At 38.1% G+C, this 25,139-nt stretch overlaps 1 protein-coding gene and 1 non-coding gene across 3 annotated transcripts in view; one reads left to right on the plus strand and one right to left on the minus strand.

Annotated features, from left to right (window-relative positions):
• KCNQ5 (potassium voltage-gated channel subfamily Q member 5) overlaps nt 1-25,139 on the plus strand; it is a 516,174-nt gene that overhangs the window by 291,357 nt on the left and 199,678 nt on the right. The gene's annotated exons all lie outside the window — the stretch shown is intronic.
• On the minus strand, nt 17,911-18,017 carry LOC112319372 (U6 spliceosomal RNA). Its single transcript, XR_002976319.1, has one exon. It is a non-coding gene; the product is annotated as a U6 spliceosomal RNA (small nuclear RNA).

The following is a 25,139-nucleotide window of genomic DNA, read 5'->3' on the forward strand; positions in this document are numbered from 1 at the left end:
TAAATTACATTTTAATGAAAAGTAATTTCCTTTTCTTTTGTATACCTATTAACAATTCTTCCCCATAGCACTTCAATTATGTCAAAGTCATACTTCCTCACCCAAAATGAAGGGCAAAGTTGTACCAAGCATACAAAAGGTGACCTCAAGGGTGATGTATGCCCTAGAATTAGCCAAATAAGTGGAGAAATGTGTGTTTTGGGAAGCTCTAAATAAATTCTTCACTTTGTGTTATTTTGAATTTGTAAATTTCATAGTAAAATAAAAATATTTTTATTGTACTATATCAAATAAATTCAGGGTTAAAGGTAGTGGGAGTTTTTATTTTAAACCCTATAAAAAATTTCAAATATGTTTATGTAGGCCACAGTTTTCTCAAAACCCTATCACATCTGTTTGACCACAATGGTGTGAAATACTGGCTATGTAGTCAAAAGGCAGAGGTTTGTCACTTAAAGCTGAATGATTTGAACACATCATTCACCCTCTCTAGGTCTATTTTTTATCACCCTTCCCTGACCACCTCAGAAGTTGTCCTTATTAAATTCCATATTAAATTACTTTGTTATACAAACAAAAGGTTGAATTTTGTTAGCAGAAAATGCTTACCCCTAGTACCCAATTAATTCATTAGTAAATTAATTAAGACATTGAACGAAGTTTTATGGAGTGCCTACTAGGTGCCCAACATTTCCCAAGGCTCTGGGCTTCTGTGCATAGGGCAACAAAGTAGATTTGGGGTAGGACTGGGGTGGGGGGTGGGGAAAGTGGGAATGAAAGCACATGAGCATGGAGTTTCCACTTGAGGTGATAGAAATATCTAAAATAAGATTGCAATGATGATTGTGCAATTCTGTAAATTTACTAATAATCATAGAACTGTACATTTAAAACAGGTGAATTTTAAGGTTTGCATATGTAGTTCAATAAAGCTTTTATAAAAATAAATAAATAAGGCATAGTCCCTTAGAAGTTTATAGTCTAATGGGAAAAACTGACATATAAACAAAAAAGTGCTACAATATACTGGAGAAATATGGATGCTTGATGACCTATAGTTGTATATAGTTGAAACTTCAAATGATTTAAATATCAAAACACATTAGCAAACTCCTCACTCCACAAGCAAAACTGTTTCAAACCTAGAACAGATTTCACACTCTACTGAGAGACATACAATATCTAAAATTTGGAAAAACTCACTATCCCTTGTGCTCAACTTGCCATGTATGAGACTTTACTTTAAGAAATATGGCCTTGACACATCTGGAAATGTTGCCAATGTTGTAAATGTGGTGTTCATTGAGCATAGCAGAACCTTAGTGCTGTTTGGAGAGTGGGTGGAAGCAAGGCTGGGGAGGACCGCCAGGCCCTGGCACACTCGTTTGCTTGAACCGGCCCCCGGCAAAGTTGCCTGGCAGGGATCCCCAATCACAGAACAAGCAGAAGGGAAGGGGATGGGTAGAGTGGGCGACCTCAAGCCCACCCTGGTGTGCACCTCTGCTTCCACTCAGAAAGAATGAATCTGTCATTTCCGTCCATGCTTCCTATCTTCAGAGACACTCACTTTTCTGCTTTCAGGACACTAAAAGGACTCCCTTGCTCTAGGTTTTAGGTTAGATCTCAACTCTTCCAAGTTTTCCTGCATGATAGTTCCAGCGATTGTCCCAGTTTAAATCCTAAACCCCCAAACTACTTTTCAATTTACAGACAAGTCTTCCTTGGAGCGACATCTCTCCACCTAGTATCTGCCTCCCTGAAAATACACTGGATATTATTTTCTTCCAGCTTGATCTGTACACCTCAGAAGAGAGGAGCACCCCCTACCCTGCCATTTTGGCCAGTGATTAATTCATGAATTCTTTCATTTACTGAAAAAAATATTTATCCAGATGCATTATTTCTTTGAAGTTGATCCAAGCTGATCAGATAATGTCTCCAGTACTAAAGCACATGAAGCCTGACGGATCCCTCCCCACAGACAGCCCTGTGTGCTGCCCAACAACACCTAAGCACGTGTCCTCACAGCCAAAAAAGTGCAGCGCTTCTTTTCATTCACTTCTGGGGAAGTTGAATAACATGTGAAAATGATTAAAAAGATCAATAGCAACAATCATTTACTTACTGGATTTCTCAATTTATAACTACATATAAGGCAGCACATGAAAAATATTTATTTCTATAGTGTCTTTCCCTCTGAGTCATTTTAAGGTTTGAAAGAAAAATTCATTCTTCTTAAACTGTCTCTCTGGACCCTGGTTTTCTCTATTATAAAATAAAGGGGGTGGATTTATGACTTCCAAGACCTCTTTAAACTTAATAGTCTTTGATACTCTGAATCATACCCAAAATTTAGCCCTTAGCTCCACAGCGAGAAGAAGAATTTTGAACAAGAACCAAATGGGGCTGCCTACTCCCAAAACAATGCTTAATGATTTGACTACATCTACCAGAAGACACAGTCTATCAAGCTGAATTATTTATGTGTTATTATTGAGATGACTATCACTGGAGTCAAATTATTAAACTTTCATCAGGAAAAATCTTTTGCCCAGCTCTGTTTGTTTTCATGGATAGAGTGGGTGTCACCTAACTCAGCCTAATTTTTGTCTGACTGGAGAGTGTCCCCAGCCCTCCTCACGCCCCTGGGTCTGCAGCACTCCCATCCAGCCACTGCTGGTGTGGTCCTTAGGCCACGTGGTAAACAGGCCAGGTGCAAACAGGCCTGTGTGTGACTCTGTGATGCTACTAGCTTTCAATCGCACTCCCAGATGGGGGCAGAGATGCCATCAGTGTGTGCATCCCAGTGCACCGGTTCTGTCAGAAAAACAGACCATTCAGGCGACTCTTTGCTCCACACAAAGAGGCAGTACAAGGCGGCAACCAAGCACATGGACTCCGGATCTGCACTACCTGGACTCGAATCATAGCTTCACCACGTACAAACCCTGCGACTCTTAGCCTCGGTGTTCCCTGTTGGTAACTAAAACGAGAATAATAATAAGGCTCTTTTAAGGATTAAATAAGGTCGCGTATATGAAGTACATGATAAATGCTCTGTGTTAGTTATCTATATGTCTTACCTTCGTGGGGAAAAAACTTAAAACTAAACCGCAAAGAAAAGAACACTTACACAGGCAAAGAATACGCGGTATGACACGAAGGCACCGGCAGTGGGTGGGTCTGATGGAGCATGGCCCAAAGTCCCTTTCTGTAAGGTTGTCAGGAGCCCAAGATGAGATGTTCATAAGGCGCCTAGACTAAGAGAGGTCTCAATAAGTATGTTTCCTTCCCCTGCACAACATCTTTAATTTTATTTTCTTTATTTCCTTTTCTTTTTCTCCCTTCTTTCCTTCCTTCTCTACTATTTTATCCCCCTCCTCTTCATCCTCCTCCGTCTCCATCTTCTTATTCCCATGAGATGTCTACGTATCTCTGTCTATATTTCCCTTTCTTCCTCTCTCTCTTTGTCACACTCTTTCATTCTCTCCTCTTTCAACAAATGATCACTGGTTTCCTTCTCCATGCCAGGCACTCTGGGGACCCTGGGGACAAAATTGGGGAAGAAGCCAACATGGTTCAGACCCCCTTCTAGTCTAGTGGAGGAGAAAGGTATTCATCAGATGACTCACTAATGAAGGTGTAATTACAACATCAGATAAGTGTCCTGAGCCAATAAGACACTGTTTTATAAGGGCGTTTATTGGAAACCCCTGACCTCTGAGAGAAGGGTAGGAGCATTTGCTAAGTCTGAAGGCTTTGATGGAGTTTACGAGGCCCAAAGGAGGGGACGACATTCTCTACATTCTCTGTGAAAACAATGGTTCATGAGGAGACCTGTGGCTAGTGCGACCATTTTAAGAATGAGACTGGAAGTCAGGGGAAAATGTACTAATGGTGCCGCGGCAAAAATGTGATGCACTGAAGACATTTGGAAGAAATATTACAATATCTAGCAAAGAGTTTCTTTACCTTACAGATAACCAAACAATATCTTGTGATTTATTTCTAAATAACAGTTTCCTCTGCACTTACAGAATCATGTGCTTTATTTTTTTAAAGATTTTATTTATTTATTTTTAGAGAGGAGAAGAGAGGGAGAAAGAGAGGGAGAGAAACATCAAAGTGTGGTTGCCTCTTGCACGCCACCCACTGGGGACCTGGCCTGCAACCCAGGCATGTGCCCTGACTGGGAGTTGAACTGGCAACCCTTTGGTTTGCAGGCCAGCACTCAAGCAACTGAGCCACACCAGCTGGGGCTCATTTGTTTTAAATACATGTAGTTATTTACTGATTGACCTTGAGTATTAAAACTAAACCTATTTCTCTTGTTCTACCTCAATTTGTTTTAATATAATTGTCGGTAATTACCCCCATACATAGCCAAGTACTCATCAAGGATTTTATGATTACGCTATAAAAATCAAAAAGTGGAGTCATTCTTGACGCCTCAGCTCTGTAGCTGTCATGAAGGCATCAAGAATAGGCTCAAAAATATTTTTTACAGGCAAAATAATTAAAGAGATTGACAGATAAAAAAGTTAAAGAAATAACCCAGTGCAGAGAGATTCTGCTCTCTGTATTCTAATTGCTTTTTAACTTTTCAGATTATTTGAGGAAAATTTGAAGATACAATTGAAGCTTCAAAAGTATAGCTGAGTTTTCCAAGTGTTAAGAAATCCAGGCTTTTGTAAATTAATTTTTCCTTGAATGTTCGCTCTGGTGCCATAGGGAGTCTAAGGAGACGTGGAAAGACTGTGGTAGAAATAGTGTCTAGAGCTAAAATAGCCAACGATATTAGCCAAAAAGTTAAGCACGTTGACCTTGGCCTGTATCTATGTGTATCGACCTATTTGGCTGACTTCAGGAAGGAAAATGGTTGTAATTGTTAACAGAAAATAACCTGTTTGAAGTTTCGGTCTCTGGCTATATGAAGAGTGCATTTGGCACACCGGGCCACGCTTCACAGGCTGTTTAAACTTACAAAGTTAAACTGTTCTGAAAGGAGATTTGGAAATTAGATCATCAATTTCTTAAATTCATGTCATGATCATTATTTTCATTGGTGCAACTAAAGATGCAATTCAACATTGAAACAAACACAGTTTCTCCTCATTTACTATTAAATATAGTCAGCATAGTCAGCGATGCATGTTATTGTCCCACATTATTTTTTTAGCTAAAGGTATAGCTCAACTATTTCTCAAAAACACCAATCTTTATGCAGTCAGTGAAGGGTAAACTTGCCCTTCCTTATGCCATACAGAATGTGCATGGTTAATCCTAAAGTACAACTATTGTTAAGGATCCTTCACTTCAGAGGGGAATTGAACATTAATTAGGAATTTGTTTGTGTCGAATGAAAGCAAACTTGGTCGCACTGAGATGAGATTTATTTTTAATTGCTAACAATATTTGAGGACTAAATTACAGAAAATTGCAATCAATTTCCAGTGTATTGGCTCTTAAAATTAATCAGGCAACTGGGTTAATAATAGCATATTTTTATTAATACCTATGAAAACATCTGTACTCGTTCATCAGAAATCTTCAAAATTATGTGCTAGGCAAAAAGTGTGAAATTATTCTTTAAAAGTTTGAATAAGTTCTGAGAGCAGTTTCTTACTAAGAGTGAATTAACTACATTTTTAGTCCATTAATTTGGGGAGATAAGGTGGCTAGATGTTAAAATCATAAGCTCTAGAGCTAGACTTCCTAAGTTCCAAACTTATTTTCCATACCAACTAGCTGTGTGATCCTGAGCACGTTTTTTCTTTGCGCCTTGGTTTTCCTATCTGCAAAATGGGAATGATAATAACACACAATAATTGCTAACATTTACACAGCCCCTACTGTGCACCAGGTACTGTTCTAAGACAGAGAGAGAGAGAGAGCGGTGATATGACATGGCTGGTACTATTCTCGGATCAATTAGACATTTCATCTTCATACAACTGTATGAGGCAAGCACCATTTTCCTGTGTCGTAGATAAGGAAACTGAGAAACCAAGAAGTAAAACAACTTGTCCAGAGGCAACGACGTGCCAAAATCTGAATTTAGACCCAGGGTACTTAGCCCCCAAGTCTCTCCTCAGCCACAATCCTATATTGCCGAGTGCACCCATCAATATCAGGCTCAAATGAGACTATATACCTAAAGCACTTAGACCATTGTATGGCTCTAGTAATATTCAATAAGTAGTCATGTTATTGGTTCATAAAAATTATAAACCATATTTTGTTATATGAGGTCTCTTACTGCAATAAATATTTAACATTTCACTAAAATTTTCTTATTTATACCACATTTAGCTATGTTTTGTGGGATTTATAGTAAGGTTATTTTGGGGTCAACATAAACTAAAAGCCATCACACATTTGTGGTTTCCATAATTTTATACACCAGAGTATGAAATAATCAAGGTCAATTTTTTAAAAAACAGTTTATTCACTTTTTTCCTACAAATATTTACTTGTAGAATAAGGCACCTACTACATGCCTGGCATTATTCCAGGAACTATCAGAGGGCAGAGAACCAAACAGACCAGGTCCTGGCTGTCATAGAGCTGACCTCCTAGTAAATTATTCTGCCTTTGACTCAATTCCAACTTGAGCCTTTAATCCTGGGAAACTGCGCCACAACTAAAATGAAATCTTCCATGGCCAAACACTTGGGACGTTAGCAGGGTGATGCATTGCACAGGCCGCAGAGCTCTGTGTCACCAGCCTTTGCCCACACACTTGAGAAAAGGCATCTCAGGATCTCTGAGAACTGCATCCATAAATGAAGCCCACAGGGAAAGAATGTGCTGGCCGTGTTTTTCTCCACTGGCACATGAGGGGATGCCTTGCAAGTCATCCCATTCTCCTGGTCACGGCGTGGAAAAAAGTCATAAGAGGTCCAAAATAGAAGCTGAGGATTTTAAATTCCTGAGAACAGACTTTGACCACTTAATTTATTCCCTTATGTTGTTTTCTCGTGCAGTTATTCCTTTTTAAATGTTTTTTCATATTCTGCTACTATCCATATTATGTGCAGGGATTACATTAGTGAAGGCTTCATATCAGATTATATTCTTTTACTAGACAAGGAAAACCAACTCATTTTAATAATGTTATTTTTCAAGATATTTTTTGAGCCACTTTATTATTTGAGGTTAAATTACTGAGCTTATAGAAAATTTAATCTCCTAATAATTTAAGGGAGAGCACAAGTGTCTCTTTTACTCTGCAGTTCTGGCGACCTCTTCTTAAGAAAAGGCAGGGGAGAAAGGAAACCTGCTTACATTGACCACCCACAAATTTAACATGCGTAATCTCGTTTAATTCTCACAACAAATCTGGAAGTAAGCACATTTATCCCCCATTTCACCACGTGAAAATAGAAATTCAGGAAAGCCGTGTGTCTGGCCCAAGTTCACTGAGGTAGCAGAACAAGGATGCTACCGGCTGTGTAGTATAACATAGTCCATGAAACCCAGTGTATTACTTGAACCGAGATTATGCAGATATGTAATTATCAAACCAGTGCAGTTCAAAACAGAAAGCTGTTCTGAACTGTCTCTTAGAGATTCTATTTTTATATTAATAGTGTGAAGAACCATCTCCAAATGCTTTTTATCAAAAACAGTTTATCAAGAATAATTGAATTAGTAGCCATTCACAATTGATTTACAATAATTATAAATCAATTATACTTTTCCGATGAAATGCTGCATTTTTTTTTGCTTTTTTATTAAATTCATTGGGGTAACATTGTTTAATAAAATTAGACAGGTTTCAAATGTATAAATCCATAATGCATCATCTGTATATTGTATTCACAACACACACAATATTGTGCTCACCGCCCAAAGTCAAGTCTCCTTCCATCACCAAATCCCCCCTTTATATTCTTCTACCTCCCCCACCTCCTTTCCCTCTGGTAATCACCATATTGTTGTCTGTGGCTATGTTTGTTTCTTTTGCTTAATCACTTCACCTTTTTTACCCAGCCCCCCAATTCCCCTCCCCTCTGACAGCTGTCGGTCTGTTCTCTGTATCTATGAGTCTGTTTCTATTTTGTTTGTTAGTTTATTTTGTTCGTTAGAGTCCACATATAAGTGAAATCATAAATTATATGTCTTTCTCTGACTGGCTTAATTCACTTAGCATAATGCTCTCCAGGTCCATCTGTGCTGTCACAAAGGATAAGATTTCCTTCTTTTCTTGTGGCTGAGTAGTATTCCACTGTGTAAATTGTACCACCGCTTTTTTATCCACTCATCCACTTATGGGCCCTTGGGCAACTTTCCAATCTAGGCTATTGTAAATAATTCCACCACAAACATAGGGGTGCATATATTCTTTCAAATTAGTGTTTGAGGTTTCTTTGGATATATTCACAGAAGTGGAATTAGTGGGTGAAAAGGCAGATCCATTTTTAGTGTTTTGAGGTATCTCCATACTGATTTCCACATTGGCCACACCAATCTGCATTCCCAGCAACAGTGCAAAAGGGCTCCCCTTTCTCTACATCCTCACCAGCACTTGTTGTTTGTTAATTTATAGATGACAATCATTCTCTCAGGTGTAAGATGATATCTCAGTGTGGTTTGAATTTGCATTTCTCTGATGATTAGTGACATTTAATATCTTTATAGATGACTAATTTCCACAATAGCCTTTGAACCTCAATATTACCTGCACTTGTATTAGAGAGCTGCCAGGTCCTTGTACATAGGCTCTCATTGATCATAATTAATAATGGTGATGTTCAGAGAAAAAAGTAAAATTTTGTTCTAACATAAAAACTAATAAATATATCCCACTTGACATGCTGTTTCTCCTGAGCTTTGATATGAAATAGGGGTTGTTTCACACTGCAAATTTGAGGTCAGGAGGTTTTTAATTTATTCTTATGACCCTAAGTCAGGAGTAAAAGCTTGGAGCATCTAAAGTCATTATCATCATCAAATAATATTTATCATGCAGGAGAAGGGTGAGGTTTACACTGGTAAGTATAGCTGAGATTAAAAGAACTTCTTGCATTCTTAATAGGTCATGAGCCTATTGTGCACCGATCTGGAACACCTAGAGCCAGTGGAGTGTCTCTGATGAAAAGCCAATGAAAGGTCTCTTATGCTTAGTATGAGATCTAAGGTATAATTGCATCACATCCAGAAACATTATCGTTTTTCCTTCTGTACTTTAAAAAACAAAAAATATGATTGATCTTTAAAGAGGCCCCAAAGCACATGTCACTGCCTATCAGTCCATCGATCTACCTATAATGACCACACTTTTCTGTCAAATGTTAAATAGTAGGATATGGCATTGCCACCATGGAGGACAGATCTATGTGGAAAGGTATACAGATAAGTTACACAGAGACAGCTTATAGTTAATTTTGTTTTACAATATAAGGTTTTAACTAGAATGTTGGCTTCTGTACAATTTAGATACAGTAAAAATATGTTTAAAAAACATTTTTAAAAAAACTTCAGGAAAGTCTTAGTGGCCCAGTTGTACAATGTCATTAAGAGGCACCAACACACTGGGGTTCTCCAAGAACACCAAAAAAATTGGTTAATGTAGCACCCCATCAGTTTAAAAAGCAATTCTCAGATTTCCCCACCATCTCAAAATCAAATTTCATGGTGGCAGACATTTAATTTTAAAATAATTGCTGAACTGAATTTTGATAAACAATATTACAAATTTGAAGGAAGTTTGTTAAATTTCCTTGAGCTTATTCCTATGAAATTTTAAAAAAATTTAAAAAAAGATTGGCTACACAACCAGCCAAGACTTTTCTAAAACCAGCTGGCTTATAAATTCAACTGACCTGTCGTGGCCACACTTCACAGTTAAGAATCATGAGAAGAACTTGTTCTGAATCTTCTGGCTGACTCCCCATGCAGAGTGAACAAGTATCTTCTGTGACATATAAACAGTGTTTTATTAGGTTTTGGCTTCCTTTCTCCCATGGAATGGATAATGCTTTTTTTCTTTTTCATGGACTTAGGGTCAGTACCAATTTTTCCTCTCGAGGTACGTATTATGGGAAAAGAGAAAGTGGAGATTGTCTATCTTTTGCCCTTGCCAGTTACTAAGGTTGCCAGTTATCTTAAATCTATCCCCAAGTAAAGCAATGTATGTTTTTATATTTATGAAAAATATTTCCTTAAGTTATCATCTATATTTTAGTATTTAAGTTACTAATCATACTAATAGATTAACACATGTCTACAGTTCATTTTGGTTTTCCTCAAGTCGAATCATAAAGAAAGCCCTGAGAAAGTTTGAGTTTATCAAGAGAAGATGAAGATTTTATGTGATTATTTCAATAACTCTATGTTAATATTATCTTCTTGAAATTCCATAGGAAAGGATGATAGATACATGGACCAAAAGAAGTTTTAAATAGCAAACAAAACACAAACAATTTCATTAAAATCTCTACTCTCATTACCACTTTTCTTTGTACTCTCTTCTGGTTAGTATTGTTATTAGATCAAAATTGTTTCTTGATTGGCAGTGTTCATATTTACTTACACTTACTCAAGAAAAACAGAAAGGAACACATATTTTTAACTCATTAAAATTAAAGTAAAACACAGACACAAGTCCTTGGCCCTCACAAATGGTGCGTTCCAGGTGCAAAAGTTGAGCCCTGGCTTGCATTTAATATTAATTCTCTACAATATTAGACAAATCATCTGCCTGTGCTATCTCATAGGAAATATGAGTAGTGGAAGTATTGTTTCTCTCTCAGAGCTATTATGGCACTTGTTTCTCATGGTCTGGAATCCAAGAGCGCAGGATAGAATTACATGTTGCAAACAGCATTGCCGGCCATGTAAAGTGGAGCAGGACACTTGGATCCGCCATGTTGGAACAGAGCCTACTGGTTGAGGAGACGGGCAAGGACAGGTGTAAACACCCTGTGCTTTTATGTCTCTCCTATTTCTTTAAAACTGATTATGGAACATCAACATTAGTCAATGGGAGATATTGTTGAGTTTATATGCTCCATGTATATTATAGTGTTAATATTACAAGCTGAACAGAAAAAATTTAATTACAGTGGTATAACTTTCAAAGTATTCCTATTACACTCATTTTTACGTATACTTCAAGTCAATATTTTATCATATTCAATTTTGGCATTTGTGCTCAATATACTATGAATTGGACATTTCTGCATGATTAATAAATCATTCTTGCCATTCTTAATAGGAATAAGTCTAGCTGCTGCTCTCACCAAAGTTACACTGGGAAGCAAGAGTAATATTTACTTCATCCTTCTCTCTCCTCCAGTAAACTAAGTTTATTTGGAAAAAATGATTATCAACTTAATTTCATATTCAATCATGAAGAAAGAACAAGACTTCTTTTTTTACAAACACTCTACCCTCTCAAATGGTTTTTTATTCAAAACTATCCTGAACAACCTTTTTATTCAAAACTTTTTACCTTTTTTAAATTCCCAAAAGTGATGGAAGAAATTTTGTTTTTTCAGAAGCAGAATTAGTATAAGAAATATCACAGAAATTTCTCTTGAATATTTTTTTCAGCAACTATCCTGGTAAGCCAAATCACTAAAAATCAAGAATAGCCAAGAAAAACTAGAACAAGGGCCACTTGAATTTGAACCTCTTATTGCTTGTTTTAAATGTCTGTCTTGATAGTTGTTTGCATTAGAAACTGATAGAGTATCCAATATCACTTTCTTATGACATGCCACTAGGGGCTGGTTTTGGTAAACAAACTGATTAAAAGATTATCTGTCATCCAGAATTTTATCATCTTTTATATTGATTTGCTTGCTTGGCATCAGGACACAGTCGAGTGTCACTGAATGGAGTGGATGAGGCTATCACTTCCCGAGAAAGAAACTAAAATTGTTGTCCAGAATTCAGGCAGAAAATATTCACTGATTATTGCCAGCTTGCGTGATGCATGAAAGAAAAGCCCAACTGGTTGGTAATACACTAACTGTATGGTCCCCATTCGTGAGTCACAGGAAGCACGGAGCTTCTCTCAGCTGTCTCACTGCCTCATTCAGTGGGCGAGGCAGCTGCTGTGCCCTGTGTTCACCTGGTCACGGCGCTGACTAAGACGCTCATGCCTGCTGCAGCAGTGGCCACAATGATGACCACACTGATGGGGACAGTTGGGCCACAGCTATGTGTGTGTCAGAGGGGATTGGGGGAGGGGCGTATTCCAAAGGCTGGAGCAGTAGAATGATCACAATCAGGCATGGTCCATCTTGAATTCAAAGGATAGGCTTTCATAACCTGGAGGAAGACCATACCACGGAAGGGGGAATCCAAATAGTAACTCTTTTTGCATCTTAGGATGTCATAAGGATTAATCATCCAAATGTAACCTTCTACGCTCTACAGAAGGCCATGTGAAATGAAGCTCCTACTAATTATTAGATTAGATATCTGGTTCAAGACCTTAAAGCTATCCTTCTCTAGCCTTTTCTATTGCTGCTTCTTAGATCTGAAAATGTAAATCATTTCCCTGAAAACTTTGAGCCTGATTTCCAGTTCCCTCTGTTGCTCCCCAAACCCTGAAGAAGAAAAAAAAGTGTTGAAAATGTGAGTATCTTCCATACAGAAGGGGTATTTGACATGAAGCAGTGGGTACTCTTGCAGTGGCTATATTGGGTGTATTGTACCTCTGATTTAAATGTTCAATTCTCTCCTTTTTCTCAGAACCTCTTTTCCCGAAAATTATTCTTCCCTAATTTAAGCCCTTAGCTTGCTAGTGCTGGAACCTCTGCCATCCTCTAAGATATGTAACCTGGAGGTAATCATGAAAACACCATCTATACCTTTGCTCACTTTTTATTTGGTGATAGTGTTCTTATATCCTAATCCACAGCCATTTCCCACAGAACATCCCAAAGAACAAATACCTTTCAGGAATGAGAATTATGTACCTAGAACAAAGTGCAAAAATTAGTTTTTAATACATGAAAAAGGTGATCTCATTCCTGAAGTGCATAGGAGAAATGGACTCTGAATTTCATATTCTATCTAAATCCATTAAATTAAAAGAGAAATGAAGGAACTTGATGGAAAAATAGTTAACATTTCACCAAATAAAATGAGTGTCATGTCTCTGAAATTAAATAGTTTGGCTTGTATAACCGTGGTTAGATATGAAAGGATAGTGTTTGTGCCTGACAGCTGAGATCATTACTTAAGAACAATTTGTCCGTGTGGAAAAAATGGCCACTGTAAGTTTGCCAAGTAGAAGTAAATTAGAAGGGTGAGTGGTGAAATGGAAGCAAAGAGGAAGGATTCAGTGAGATTGGTATTGTTAAATGAGGATAGTTGCTGTGTCACATAAAGAAGTCAACTTCAAAGTTTGGCTTCAAAGAAAATGTTCCAAGAAAACATGCGTGTGCACATATGCCTCGACCCACAGAGCCAACACAAACGTCCAGCACGCTCTCTCTCTTCTATTTGTGCCAGCAACTTTACCATTTATTTGGTCCAGGAGGTTTACTTTCTGAGATGCCTCATCATTTTCATCACTGAGAAGGAGTTTTATTAGACATGCTGCTAAAGCCGCTTTAGGACCTAGCATTGTACACTTCTTATACATAGCTCAGAACCCCTCTGTCTAAACCATACTCTAGAATCTGTATCTCGCCACTGTTTCAATAAGCACTCCACAATTTTTGAAAGAAAATATTTTTATACTGGTGTGAAATCACCTCAAAATTGGAAACATGACAAAAATATTTAACCTTCCAAGGGAGGGAAATAATTTTCTCTCAACCCTTATAGGTTCTTAACTGAAACACTCCCATAATAAGAGACAAATAAACAGGAGAAAACCAAACAGAAGCTGAATGTACCTGGAGTATACCCAGGAAAACTGAATAATTCCCCTAAAGGGCTCGAGTCATCACTTTAAACGCTATCTCCAGCTGAAGACAAAAGAAGATGTTGGGAGTGGAGGGGAAGCCAGTTATGGGAGGTTACCAGGAAAAACACAGTAAACAAGGGCATGATTGTTATGCAAATTCAAGTCCTTGCTTTCTCCATTAATAAATTTCTAGAGATTTAGTCCTTCTCTACCTGGTACAGTGAGAGAGACAAATGGAGAGTTTTGCTGTTATCTGTGGAGGCAGGAGCAGAGTAGACACAGTCAGGGGTGGAATGAGACTTCCTCAATGTGTACCTGTTACAGAGGTTTGGCTTTTAAAGCATGAGAATGTATTGTCTATTCAGAACAAAAGTAAACAAAAATTTAAAAGAAAAAAATGTAAGAAAGGTAAAGAAAAGAATTACGGTGAGAAAATGCAGACAGCTGGAGAAGAAAGTACAGTCGGTATTTCACCACAGTCATCACTCTTTATCTCATCATTCTGGGGCCGAAACATTTCCCTGGAGAGAATTTATGAGACTTCAATCATAATAACCATCCACCAACAAAGAACAGTAGCAAAACCGAGTCCACACCAGGCTCTGGCCACTAAAGTTCAAATTCCTTGGCAATCTCTCAAGGGTTTTTTTTGGTTTTTTTGTTTTTTTTTTTTTGGCAGACCTCAGTACAGCCAAGTAAGAATATGTTGTCTCTGGGTTCATCTTCAGATACTTTTATGCAACTTCCTTATCGATGACACAGTACAAGATTCATTAAGACCACGCCATGCTTCTGGCTCCAACTGTAGGCCTTTGTTAGACAGGCTCACCTGAAAAATCAAGTGTTTCACATCCAGATCTGTCTGGCTTCAGGGCTGTGTCAAAGAGCAAATGGGGAGGGGGGAAGGGAGAAAGAGGAACAGCAGGAGGCTTTGGTGGGGGTAGATGGTGAAGAATGAGTACATATAAGTACAAGATAATGCTGCAGAAAACAGTTTGAGATAATTAAGGCAGCATTCCAGCCTATCCACTTAAGGGAAGCTTATCAATACAGTTATACTTTGGTGAACAAGGAATTAATGTAGGGTATAATTTCATTCTCTGAAGATTTTTCAAGGGGTGTATGTGTGTGTGTGTGTGTGTGTGTGTGTGTGTTGATGAAACTCTCACTTCTAGTAAACTTAGAATAAGCTATTGTTTTTTAACCTATCATCAATTATAGAAAATGTCACTCTATAGTAAAGGGGAGCAGGAATTTAAGGCAAAAGCATGATACAGCAACAAATGTGCTTTTCTAGATACATAGCCCTTCCCCAGAAAAACTTAGTACAGTAAGCTTCTTAAATGCGTGGTTTCCTATGTGTGGTTAAATTGTCCGACATCTGTTTAATGAGCACAAAACGCTTGAAAGGAAGGGCAAACATTGGCCTCAGACGTGAGGGCTCGGGGCCCGAGGCTCTGTGTGTGCACAAACTCATAGGCTTACAGCCCCCCAGTCCTGTCCACTGTTGTTGCCTTTCCATCTAGATCCTGTTGACTCGAAATTTGTCTTTAGCTCATGGAAAAGGTTTCCCTTTTTTTTTTCTTCCTACAGATAGGAGAAGGCTCTTGGCAGATTTCTTCAAAAGCAGTTAAGTGAGTAGCATCATGGAAATTTGGCAGTGAGTCGAGGACAAGGGCAGACCTAAACATTAGTTTAGGTTATTTTCACAGGCAATGGTTCCACGATTTTTCATTCCTTTATTTTTTAACACTTAACATAATCACTCACAACAATCCCTCCTCAAGTGAACCCGCTGGTCCATTCTAATCATTGTGTAGTCTAAGTAATCGTGAAATTTAACTTTAACTTGGATATATAAACATTATGGCAGAACATGAATAAATCATCCAAAGGCCTGCTGTACTGTTCATTTTACACTTCTTTAAACTTAATGCAAAAAGTCAAATTCAGACCTTTGATTAAATAAAAATGGAACAACTAGATTACTTCGACATATTGCATCTCTGGTAATGTTGTCCTTTTGCCCTTTAAATCATTTTTAATTGCTTTGAGTGTTGCCAAAATGCTTGCTCACTCTAGTCTATTATAACTACAAGTAGGGAATTTGTGCATCTAATAAAAAGAAGATGTTTACTCCAGGTGATTTAATCTACCTTATGTTGGTTGGGTTACTTGGGGAGGGGTGCAGGTTGGTATAGAAGGAATTAGGATCTGATTCTTGAATAGTGGCTCAAGATGTTAACAATCTTGAAACTGAATTATTTTGCATTTTATACTTTGAAAGCACTGTAGTGCACCAAAGTACAAAAAAATGGGTCTTCTAAGGTTCTATTTTTAAAGCTACTATGCAAAACCAGTTGTTCTCACAATAAGGCCAACTTTAAAATTTTTTAAGTGCTAAGTTCTTTAGCCTACAATTCTGTCACCATTTGATAGAAACCTTTCCTTTGCTGTCAACTAAGAGAGAAGGGAATGAAACTAATAAATTTCAAACACGCACTTCATGTTGCTGCTATACTCAGACTGCTTCTTTGTGCTAAATCCGTTACTGCATTCATCATTTCATGTAATACTTGGGAGCAACCCAGTGTCAATAACTTCATTTTACATATCAAAGAAAACACCCAAGCTCAGAGAGAATGCTCAAAACCACCCAGCAAGTCAGTTATCAGAGAAGGGACCCAAACCAGGACAAGTCATTTAGCAGCTTCATAATTACATCGCTGATATTGTCAGATTCCAGGAGAGAAGCAAGGCAGGTTGAACTCCTAAAAGTTTGGCTTTCCTCCCTCTCCCTTCAGGATGAGCTTTGGACATCTCAAAACTCTGTGATGTCAGAGGTTCTGAATGTTTAGAGTTACTGTTGGTAGACTGTTGAAAGGTTCCTCAAAAGTCAGCATGGGTAGCCCCAACTGGGGTGGTTCAGTTGGTTGGACGCCATCTTGCAAAACGAAAGGTTGCTCATTCAATCCCCAGTCCAGACACATGCCTGGATCACAGGTTCCGTCTCTGGTTGGAGTGTGTATGAGAGGCAACCCCTCACATCAATGCTTCTCTCCCTTCCCATCTCCCTCCCTTTCCCTCTCTCTAAAAATAAATAAATATAATCTTTAAAAAAAGTCAGCATGGATACAATCAGATGTTTGGAGCACTTGGTGTTCAGACCCATTTTAGTACATTGTACAGAAACTGGTTTGCAGGCTCAGCTCTGCTTGACTGCCTCTCTTGGCCTGTGGACCTGGGCTTTCTGATCTTTGAGATGAGTGAGGGTAGACCTAAAACAATAGGTTTCAATGCTGCCTATAAGTTTATAAAAATATTTTTAAGTTCTAATGCCCAAAATCTTTTTAAATTCTTTATACATTTATTAAAAAACTTTTTTAAATTCTAATACCCAAGGCTTCCAATTTGCTTCCATCTTTGGTTGAAACCTGAACATGAATATTTTTTAAATGCTCCTCTGATGATTCTGATGTACAACCAGAATGGAGAACCACTGGTTGGGATGTTCTCCCTGTGTCTGTCCATTTCTAACAGATTCTTGTCTTAACATTGAAATGCTTATGAGGATATTTTTAAATGTCATAGCCATCCTGCTCCATGGCATCAGGAGCCTAAGGAAGGTTAATTTTATAAATATTACTCCCTAGTGTCCATATTGTTTTTGCATTGCATTTAATCACATGATTGGCTGCAGAAAACCTAAGAGAAAGGCTTAAAGAGCTCACCAGGAAGAGATTTCATCCTTGTTCTCATTTTTCCTGTCCCGGTCATAACAGTGTTTTCTATCAATCATTCTTGAAAGCTAAGCCTCACCAATTGTGAAAAAGAAAAATTCTTAGAGAAAAGGAGCCTGCTTTGAGAATGACTACATTGTTTTATTAGATTCCTTAGGGCCTTCTGTGCCTTTTAAGTTGATGTGTACCCAGTCCCTAATACAGTAAGTAACTGGCACATACTAGGTGCTCCATTTCTTTCTTACTAAATAAATAAATGAAAGGCATCCAATTAAGCCAATGGATTCTTTTTTTTTTTTTTAATCTGAACACTTCATGAATTTGCGTGACATCCTTGTGCAGGGGCCATGCTAATCTTCTCTGTATCGTTCCAATTTTAGTATATGTGCCGCCAAAGTGAGCACTAGCCAATGGATTCTTGAAAGCAGAAGAGTGTATTATGAATATAGTTCCCTCGTGGAGCTTCAAATTACCCATTACAACAGAACAATTTGAATCTACTATAAAGCAAGCAGGCCGTTGAGGCATTCAATGTCTTAGCCGCCTCACCTCCATCCCAGGTTTACCAGTTGGAAAGATAAGTGGTTGATTTTATGGAATTATAGTACTGAGAATAAAGATCATCTCAAATAACCTATCCACAACATGTAGTTAGTAGAAACACAAAATTGATGTTGTATTCAATTTATGAAGACTGTTTCACAGTTGTTTTGTATGTGAGGTATAATATTCAGTCTGTCTAGCTCCAAAAACCCATTCTATACTCCCTCCCAACATACCCGTGTGCACAAACAGAGCACACTCCCCTATCAGACGCGTGCTTACTTTCTAGGTTCTCACTTTAAATTAAATGTCTGTCTGTAAGCTATTAAAGTCAAATGTTGTCTCTATATTGAATAATATGATAGGGAATTTAGATTTTTTATGCTGATATATCAAGGTACAACAAAATATGAAAAATATTTGAGGCTTCATACATGAGATACATAAGGAATATATGTTTAGTTGATGCTAAACAGGCTTTACACTAAGGTCAAGAATCAGGTAATAATTCCATTGATATTTATGGGAGGATTGTCCTAATTGGCACTATAGGAACATAATTTCTTCCATTTTCAAAGTGCTGTACATTATCTGCAAACAGGAAAACATGTGGGGACCATCTATTAGTACCACAGTATATGGAGACATTAATGTTCTTATATCACAACTAGGACCCGTTTTACTAATAACAACAATGAGTATAAAACTTCATGGAAATCTAAATATGTGCAACCTGTTCACTGCAGTAAAAGTAAAAAGGAGGGTTTGGAAAGTATTTATTCTTCTCTTTTCTCCTCTATTCTTCTGAGTTACATTTTCACACTTAGGATGTTACCAACCAGCCAATACTTTTTGCATTCTGTTTTGAAAATGTGAACTTTAAATCAGATTTTTTGCAGGAGAAAATGAGTTTAGTAATCTCTGGTGTTGTTAGGAGGCAGAGCCTGCATCAATAAGTAGAATAAAATGCATTTAGCTTTCAGGCTAGGACTGGACAATAATGATCCTGCAAATCAGAGCTAGAATTCTAGATGCTCTGACTGGGAATCTTGCCCAGGGCTTTTTGGCTCTCATTTTTGTTGTTTCATATTTGCTATTTCATTTATATGCATCAAATTAACACAAGCTTTCTTACTTGGGCAAGAAAAGGAAGATGCTTATAAGTTGCTGGAGTTAAGGAACTCCAAGGAACTCTCCAAGCAACAAAGCTCCCAATTAAAATTCAGGTTTCCATATTTTTAGGAAACAGCATATATATGGATTATCTACAAAGACATTCAACACATACTCTTATTCGAGAATGGTGTTACCAATTAAAGATGCCATAAAAATATTTTAGGTGACATAGTTAAGCACAGCATATATGAATCTTAAAGGTAGCAAACAATATGAGTTTGGTTATATAACATACTGGACACCCCTGAGATTCAGAAATGTTAAGAAAACAAGAATTCTTGGCCCCAAATGGGGGAGAATGAATAAATCATTTTCTTTTTGCAGAGCTTATAATACATAATGATTGTCTTGTCATTTTTTTAATTGCTTTAGAGAAACTCAGACTGAAATTATTTTATAGAAGTTTATTTATAAATTTGAGGATTTAGGAGATTCCCAATACAATTCAATCTAATTACAGAAATTACATTCCCCAGCACAAAAAGTATGGCAACTATACTTAGTGCATTTAATTTTTTAACTAAACTTACAGCAATAGCTCTTTTCATCTAACACTGTAAAACAAACATAACATGGAGTGATTTTGTACTGCTAAGGATTTTTGAAAACCTTCCCAGCCATGGGCCGACATGAAAGGGAATGTTTGATGCACAATATTTTGTGTGTGCTGAGCTTTTTTCTGAGGTAGACTGGGATTGCAATGAAAGAAGCTTGACAACACAGTCCTTCCACAGGCAGTGTGACATCTGAGCCTGTCACAGTGAGAATTACCAGCATGAGACCGAGAACTTGAGGTAGAATAGGGTGCCCAAGTGAACCTACAGAGAAATTGGACCACATTATCAGTAGCACAAATGATCAAATTTTAATGGTACACCATTAAGACAACCTTTAAAATACCTGTGATGTCAATTTATAAAAATATTGATCAGACTTTGCTGTTCCCTTTATTTTCTTACCTTTTAATAAATATTTAAATGTTCCCCTCAATATTCTAGTTCGATGCCCCCAGATTAGTTATTTCTATATGTATTATCATCATACAAAACAAAAAAGTGTTCCTCCTTGGGTCCAGCTTCTTTGGGACTCTCTGAGCTTCCTGGACTTCCCGGAAGTCTATTTCCTTTGCCAGACTAGGGAAGTTCTCCTTCATTATTTGTTCAAATAAGTTTTCAATTTTTTGTTCTTCCTCTTCTCCTTCTGGCACCCCTATAATTCGGATGTTGGAACGTTTCAAGGCGTCTGGGAGGTTCCTAAGCCTCTCCTCATTTTTCCAAGTTCTTGTTTCTTCATTCTTTTCTGGTTGGATGTTTGTTTCTTCCTTCTGGTCCACACCATTGATCTGAGTCCCAGTTTCCTTCTCATCGCTATTGGTTCCCTGTACATTTTCCTTTGTTTCTCTTAGCATAGGCTTCATTTTTTCATCTGTTTTTCGAATAGATTCAACCAAGTCTGTGAGCATATTGATAACCAGTGCTTTGAAAGGCACATCATAATTACATTACCCAAGATTAAACGCAAGGACCTACATCCAAGATTACTGTATCCAGTAAAGCTATCACTTAGAATGGAAGGGAAGATAAAGTGCTTCTCAGATAAGGTCAAGTTAAAGAAGCTCATCATCACCAAGCCCTTATTATATGAAATGTTAAAGGGAGTTACCTACGAAAAAGAAGATCAAAAATAGGAACAGTAAAAATGACAGCAAACTCACAGTTATTAACGGCCACACATAAAACAAAAATGAGAGCAAACTAGGCAAACAACTAGAACATGAGGATTGTCAATAGGGGAGTGGGAGGGGGAGAGGGGGGGAAAGGTACAGAGAATAAGTAGCATAGATGATAGGTGGAAAATAGACAGGGGGAGGGTAAAAATAGTGTAGGAAATGTAGAAGCCAAAGAACTTATAAGTATGACCTATGGACATGAACTATAGGGGGGGAATGTGGGAGGGAGGGGGGTGGGCAGGATGGAGTGGAGTGGGGGGGGAAATGGGACAACTGTAATAGCATAATCAATAAATATATTAAAAAATAATAATAATTTTAAAAAAAGAAATTAAAAAAAGTGACTGTCCTTATTAATTAATTACCTTAATAATCTAATTAATTCATTTTTAAAGCTGATGCAATTTAGTAAGCTAAAAAAACATACAAAATATGATGCTGTCCCTCCCCAACTTGTGGCCAAGACTGATGTAAATGAAAGTTAGATAACAACATACAACAATATATGATCACGTGTCAAATTGTGCAAGATGCAGGAGGTGATATCAACAGCAAGTGGAGCGGAGTGGCCTGGAGAAGGTGGGGTTGGTGGAATTTTGGATGGGCTGAGGTGCCAGGAGAAAGTCTTTTAGACATGACTTGAGCAAAGGTGCCAAGTAAGCATGAAAATAGGGAGATGCTCCCCACCCTGGAGAACTGTACACATGGGGAATGAGGTTGGCAGAGACCAGGTCTGGCCATGTGTGACAGCTCTGGATGGCAGGCTACATTCGTTCAGTTCAAGAGGCCATGGGGAATTACTGAAGGCTGTTGGGAGGGTAAAGAGAACTGATTAAAAAAAAAGGAGGATTAGGAGCAGTTTGTAGACTATATGGCAACAGAAAAAAAAAAGTGGAGCCAGGGAGACTACTAAGAAGCCAATGGAAGTATCCAGTTGTGAGTCATTTGGCGTCTGTACTGAATGGAGCTAATTTTATTGCTTCTTGGGGCCACACACTGATCCTCTGCAGAAGATTTTAAGCTTGTCCTGTTGACAAATTCCTGTTACCTCAACATCTCCAAACTATGATTTTTGTCCCCTCAGCTCGGTGAAGCAGTTGCTTGGGCTCCACCTTCCTGCACTACATTCCAGAAGGTGCATCTAGTGAGAGACCTGGGTGACTATAGGACTCACTTTGCGTGTTTTCCTTTTCTAATGGATCACAGATCTGCATTACTGTTCTCAAGCAACTGAAAACAATTGTTTCATATGGTTTTTGCAGTTTTATAGTTGTTTAAAATGGGCAGGCTAGTCTAGAACCAGTTATATCTGAAGTGGAAGCCTTCCTAAGAGTTTTGTATATTAAGAGACCATCATTCATTCCTGAAACATCTCTTCTGTTGTTCATTGTTTTATTCTTTATCCGATTAATTATTGTGTGCATCTACCCAATGACCCTCATGTTTGATATATGCTTGAAGTGTTTTCTTTTAAACTGTGGATTCTTTGTCATATGTTTCACATTCTCTCAGATATATAAATTATAAAATTAAATTTTAAAAAAGAATCTAAGCTGGTTACTATGTAATTCCCAACTACAATCAATTGCTATCTGGCATTTACAAATTTTGTTACCTAAGGATTTCAATTCATTCTAAAGATATTATTAATTTTTTTTCTTCTAAAGTGATGAGATTTCTATCTCATACTTTTCTGAGGAAAAAAACAAAGTTTCAACCAAATTCTAATGTTTATAAGCTCAAACATTATACATGCTACTCAAAAAATGGTTAACTGACATATTTACAAAAAAAAAAACATTCTGTAGCTGGTTGAATTTAAGTAACTGGAGGTAATTTGGGACATTTTGGAGTCAGTTTCCTTTGGAGGCAGTGATATTGGTTTAAATTGCAGATCTAACGTGAAATATTTTAGAAGGGCTCCTTAACTTTGTTGATTGAAAAGCTGAAAGTTAGCACGGAGTTGGGGGGTGCAGGGGAGAACCTTCTTTGCTTGACCACAGTGCAGTACATGGCTCTGCATATGTGCAGGACTCATTTGTGAGTGATTTATATATATAAAGCTTGAGTGAAAATACAATTTAAACAATATATTTTTTAACTTCAGTGTTTCACAGAGAAAACTTAGTCTTAGTGGAATTCAAATTATTATTTTTTTAATAAATGACGATTCTTTCCTATTAAATGCTATAGAAAAGAAGTTGACACCTGCATTTCTTTTTTTCTAAGTATTTTTTAATATATTTTATTGATATGCTATTACAGTTGTCCCATTTCACCCCTTCACTCCACTCCATCCTGCCCACCCCCTCCCTCCCACATTTCCCCCTAGAGTTCATGTCCATGGTTTATACATATAAGTTCTTTGGCTTCTACATTTCCTATACTATTCTTACCCTCCCCCTGTCTATTTTCTACCTACCATTTATGCTACTTATTCTCTGTAACTTTCCCCCCACTCTCCCCCTCCCACTCCCCTGTTGATAATCCTCCATGTGATCTCCATTTCTGTGGTTCTGTTCTTGTTCTACTTGTTTGCTTAGTTTGCTCTTGTTTTTGTTTTAGGTGTGGTTGTTAATAATTGTGAGTTTGCTGTCATTTTTACTGTTCATATTTTTTATCTTCTTTTTCTTAGGTAACTCCCTTTAACATTTCCTATAATAAGGGCTTGGTGATGATGAACTCCTTGAACTTGACCTTATCTGAGAAGCACTTTATCTGCCCTTCCATTCTAAATGAAAGCTTTGCTGGATAGAGCAATCTTGGATGTAGGTCCTTGCCTTTCATGATTTGGAATACTTCTTGCCAGCCCCTTCTTGCCTGCAAGGTCTCTTTTGAGAAAGCAGCTGACAGTCCTATGGGAAGTCCTTTGTAGGTAACTGTCTCCTTTTCTCTTGCTGCTTCTAAGATTCTCCCCTCCTGTTTAATCTTGGGTAATGTAATGATGATGTGCCTTGGTGTGTTCCTCCTTGGGTCCAGCTTCTTTGGGACTCTCTGAGCTTCCTGGACTTCCCGGAAGTCTATTTCCTTTGCCAGACTGGGGAAGTTCTCCTTCATTATTTGTTCAAATAAGTTTTCAATTTTTTGTTCTTCCTCTTCTCCTTCTGGCACCCCTATAATTCAGATGTTGGAACGTTTCAAGATGTCCTGGAGGTTCCTAAGCCTCTCCTCATTTTTTTGAATTCTTGTTTCTTCATTCTTTTCTGGTTAAATGTTTCTTTCTTCCTTCTGGTCCACACCATTGATCTGAGTCCCAGTTTCCTTCCCATCATTATTGGATCTCTGTACATTTTCCTTTGTTTCTCTTAGCATAGGCTTCATTTTTTCATCTAATTTGTGACCAAATTCAACCAATTCTGTGAGCTTCCTGATTATCAGTATTTTGAATTGTGCATCTGATAGGTTGGCTATCTCTTCATTGCTTAGTTGTATTTTTTCTGGAGCTTTGATCTGTTCTTTCATTTGGGCCAATTTTTTTTTTTGTCTTGGTGCACCTGTTAGCTAAAGGGGCGGAGCCTTAGGTGTTCACCAGGGCAGGGTAACGCTGGTCGCTGCTCTGATGCTGTACGTGGGGGAGGCGCCGAGGGGGAGCAATGGTTCTTGCTCCACTCTCTGCCAGATTTCAGTCACTCCCTCTGCTACCCACAATCAAATCGGGCCCTTCTGGTGCTGCTTCTCGGGTGGGTGGGCTTGTGCATGCTCTAGGTCCCTGTGGGTCTCTCCAACGACCTCTCCTGTGAGGCTGGGAGTTTCTCCTGCTGCCGCCTCAACCCCCACAGGTGTTTTCAATCAGAGGTTTGAAGCTTTATTTCCCTGGCTGGAACCCTGGTTTGCAGGGTCTGTCACCTGGTCCACCTGCTGCTGCCTTGCCGGCCAGCTGCAGCTTTGCCCACCCCACTCCACAATCCTCCACCTTGCTGGATCCGCCAGCCGCTGCCTTGCTGCAAGTCCTCTCCTCCTGGCTGCCCGTCTCTGCCCCTCCTACTGGTCTGGATGAATGTGTCTTCTTTATCTCCTTGGTTGTCAGACTTCCATACAGTTCAATTTTCTGTCAGTTCTGGTTGTTTTTTGTTTTTAA

Source organism: Desmodus rotundus, chromosome 11, assembly GCF_022682495.2.
Source record: "Desmodus rotundus isolate HL8 chromosome 11, HLdesRot8A.1, whole genome shotgun sequence".
Taxonomy (NCBI): domain Eukaryota; kingdom Metazoa; phylum Chordata; class Mammalia; order Chiroptera; family Phyllostomidae; genus Desmodus; species Desmodus rotundus.